At 35.5% G+C, this 4,252-nt stretch overlaps 1 long non-coding RNA gene across 1 annotated transcript; it reads left to right on the forward strand.

Annotated features, from left to right (window-relative positions):
- The first annotated feature begins 997 nt into the window (after positions 1 to 997).
- Positions 998 to 3,111, forward strand: LOC107659520 (uncharacterized). The gene is made up of 4 exons (XR_001630920.1): positions 998 to 1,027; positions 1,173 to 1,247; positions 1,399 to 1,555; positions 3,042 to 3,111. It is a non-coding gene; the product is annotated as an uncharacterized LOC107659520 (long non-coding RNA).
- Positions 3,112 to 4,252: the final 1,141 nt, after the last annotated feature.

Genomic DNA, 4,252 nt, shown 5'->3' on the forward strand with positions numbered 1-4,252 from the left:
AAAGAAAAATAATAAGAGATAACTTAGTTCATGGATTAAAGTTCTCCGTCGCTACGATGGAGCGAGTCTACGGTGGATTTTTTCCGTCAATTGCAGGGTTCCTGTCTGTCCATAATGGCTTATTCACTTTTCATAATTTGAAGGCTGTAAATAGGATTACATTTCTCAAATAGTGTAATAAATTTCTTAATCTTAATTAGAAAAGACGAGGCGTATTCAGTCTGCTGAGGGGGATGTGATCAAAGCCTGGAGTGGATTGAAAGCACGTTCTTCTCTCTACTCAAGGGTTCTGTTAATCACTCCGCTCGGTATCCACTCCGGGTTTTCCATTCCCGCTCACGGAAAAACTGCTCCGTGTTCACTCCATTTTAAAAGTTATACTAGTATGTTTATTTTTTATATCATGAACGCCTGAACGCAACATTTATAATGCTATATGTAATGTTTTGGAAATTATTCTACACGTTTAATAAATAGAATTACACAATGTCAAAATGTATACCTGAAGTGTGTAACTTCCCTTTCATTTTTCTGACTGTAGCGTTTAAGTTGTTGTAAGTTTTTGACTCTACTAAAGCATAAAAATACAATAATATGTTTGCAGATATATTTAAGAAACGTACTAAGTTAACATTAGTTACTTGTTAATTTGAAAAACAATGCTACAGTCATTCTCCGTTGAAACGGAAATCCATGCGGGCCAGATGTGGGCCGGATCTGGGCCGAAACTATCTGCTGTCTGGGTAAGTTCAACCACTAAATGTCCATCTGACTGAAACTAAAATCTGTCAAAATTAACAGTGGTTAATACTTGGTTTGAAACTTTAGTTTTTTCCAATTTGTTGTGATACTTTAAAATAAAAATTACAACGTGATTATTTTATTGGTTTGCAGTTTTTCAGTTCAGATTAATTCAATTAAACAATCTTTATCAAATTGTTTTGTTTGTTTTTATCCTTTGCAATTTTTCAGGTCCTTAATGAAAGGTGTGTTTTGTGTTCCTGTGACAAGGCTTTACTCACAATAGGTAAGATCTGCAACATCTACTAATGTAAATACTGTTTCTTGCATGACCATTTCATTTGTTAGTTCTGAGTTCTTGCGTGACCATTTCATTTGTTAGTTCTGAGTAGCTTGTTTCTGTTTGTATTCTGTTTACTTTTAATTATCAGTAGCAATTGATCAGAGACAAACCCATGATTGCAGAGTTCAAGACCAGATGGCCAGGACTGTTCACTGTGCCTGAGGTATAAACTGCTTCTTAAAACATCCATAATCAATGTTATATGATGCATCAAATGACAGTGTGAAAGAATTATAGAATACTGTAGCATATGGTCTTTTTACTACAATTTTAGTATACACCAATAACAGGTTGTTTGTGGACATTATTTAAAGGTGGAAGCAGTATTTCTGAGGATTACCACTGTTCCCCTCGTCACAACATTTTTTTGCGCAACTTGACCACCACGCTGATCAGCTCATCAGAGTGCTGAAGAAGACAGGTGGATCTAAAGGAAAGAAAATTAACCTCACCTTTGCCGCGACTGCACAGGTATAGTTTACTTCTTTGTAGAACACATTTAGGAATAAGTAAATTTTGTCTAGTCTGTGTTGCCATTTGTCAGAAACCAATAACATCTGCAAATGCACCCCATATGAATATAAAATTTATTTGATTGTATTTCACAAAGCGTCTGAGATTAACAGCAATTTTTTTTCCCTTTAAACAATTTGCGATTTCGTATTTACACACTATGGATAAATAACCAGAATTTTGAGGAAACTGATGTACTGACGTTCAAAAGGACCAATCAAAGTTACAAGCAACAGAAAGAACAGAACTACTCTTATTGCATAGTACCACCAACACACTGATCATTCACTCTGCAGTTTCCCAAAAAGCTTCCATTTTCACTCTTTTTCTCTACTTGAGAGTAGGCCTGTTGCGATGGTCAATATCGACTTATCGCACAATATATGTAAATGAGCGCGATCATTTTTGGTGCTGCGATATTGCCACTGATAATTTTCTATAATCATAAATAGATTATTCTAAATTTTACATAATGAATGCCATTGTGCTGCCTCTGTCACCTCTGCTCTCTGTGGCGGAGGTGGGGGCAGGGCTCAGGTGCGGCTCCACACACACACACAGAGCGGAAAGTGTTAGGTAATGCAAGCCGCAAGCTTTAGCTCCAATATGGGAACATTTTGAATCGCGAACTTCTCGCAGGGCTCCATTTCCAGTCCCGCGCGAGAACTGATCTCACGTGTGATCCTGCATTATTTCCTTATCACTTCTCGCGTGCGTTTGGTTATGAAAAATAGTTTGCGGACCAGACAGAGTTGTCTGCGATACTTTCTACTGTGAAGTCATGCAGTGTCTGAGCTCCTGTCGCCGATCATCATGCAGTATGAACACAGCAGACATACAGGTGCCTCATCAGTGTGAAATGGCGCACACTCACGGTTAGCGTAACTTGCTATATAGCCAAAGAAATTATTATATGTGGTCAAGCTCAAATATGACTAAACACTAAATAACTGCTGAGCATTAATGTTACTTTTTGTCCTAGTTCTTGTTACAGTGCACTTTTTTGTTAACAAAGGTGTTTATTTATTTTTATTTATTATAGGATAAGATATATTTGTTCACATTTCTCATTCCAGTATCTAAATATTCTTAAGAATAAAATGTTATTTGTTCTTTGAAAGAGTGTACTTGCATTATGCTATTTTATCATTATACTGTCATTATGAAATCAGTGACATAAAATGGTCTTGAAATGGCAATAATTTCATTTATCGCAATTCGTTTTGGTGCAATATATCGCACAACAAAAAGTAGTTATCGTGACAGCCCTACTTGAGTGTACTCTGTAATTGACTAATTGCATAATCATTGATAATGTTTGTATAAGTAAATGGTCATTGTACATGTGCTTACTTTTATGATTAAAGTTTCACCCATTTCACATAATTATAGAAGTGTAATAGGTTTGTAGTATGTATGTTGATGCTGCTTTTTTTCTATTTAGAATGAAACTGTTGAAAAGAAGAGGGAGTGCCTCCTCAGGGCACTTTGTATCTATCTAAATGGAGATCCGAAGATCTCTTCAAAGAGTATCTGGTAGGTAATACTACCTGGCTTGTAGTAATGGCAATTTTGGTCTATACCAAAATCACATTTCTGATAATTTAATCTTAAAAATTGAAAAATTATAATCTTATAAAAGTAGAACTTATGGCAGAGCTGCTATATTAGATGGTATCAGATCATACAGGTGTACGTAATAAAGTGGCCAGTGAGTGTACAAATTGTGAGGAATCAGTTTGGACCAAAAGTTAGTAATCAAGCACTATTTTAAAACATTTACGGAGAAAACTGCAATGCAAATGAGCTCTTTGGAATTATGTAATTGGCTGGTGATTTCATTGTTGTCCTTTTTTGTGTGTGGAAAGGATTCAGATGGCTGTGCTGCCCAGAGGGACCTTGAACAAGTTGTCTTTGGCATCTACAGCATTAATGCTGAGGGAGGTGATGCCACCACCACTCCAGTTGATGTTGGAATAGTGATTGAGGGTGTTGAAGTGCTTCACGACTTGGGAGTTTATATACCTTTTTTCTTTGTGTGACACGCACCACTGTTCTGGGTGACATGTTTTGTCATGTAAAGCATATACAGATGCTTAAAAACAAACTGTATGAGTGAACCAACATTGAGCACTTAAAAGTTTGTGGCGTTTGACATAAAGGCCTGCTTTGCACTTGAAACCATTTAATTCACACTTGAAAGATTATATCTTTTTTCTTTTTTTGTGACACGCACCACTGTTCTGGGTGACATGCATGTAAAGCATGTCCAGAGTTGTAGTTTTTTTAAAGGTAAAGATAACCAACTTTAAATGCTGCCACTCATGGGTATGTTTAACTGTTTTTTTCTCTTTTGTAAAACAGAATTTGATAAACAGTTGTGTTGGTGAAATAAAGGAACTAACAAATGTTGAGTTGAGTTTACTGAAGTAATTTTTGTGGAACCTGTTGACAAACTAAAGTTAATTCAACCTAACTAGTAAAAATTAAAGTTAGTGAAAGCATTTTATTTTGATTAATTAAGCTTGAATTGAATGTTTTGTTGTAAAATCATTAGTTTACTTTGAATAGACAAATATGTAATATGCAACTTCTAAACAAATTTTGTTAGTCCATATAACATAACTGACTTTAGTTAGTTAAACTCAAACGTCT

This window comes from Sinocyclocheilus anshuiensis, unplaced genomic scaffold (assembly GCF_001515605.1).
Source record: "Sinocyclocheilus anshuiensis isolate Anshui unplaced genomic scaffold, SAMN03320099.WGS_v1.1 scaffold1213, whole genome shotgun sequence".
Lineage (NCBI taxonomy): Eukaryota > Metazoa > Chordata > Actinopteri > Cypriniformes > Cyprinidae > Sinocyclocheilus > Sinocyclocheilus anshuiensis.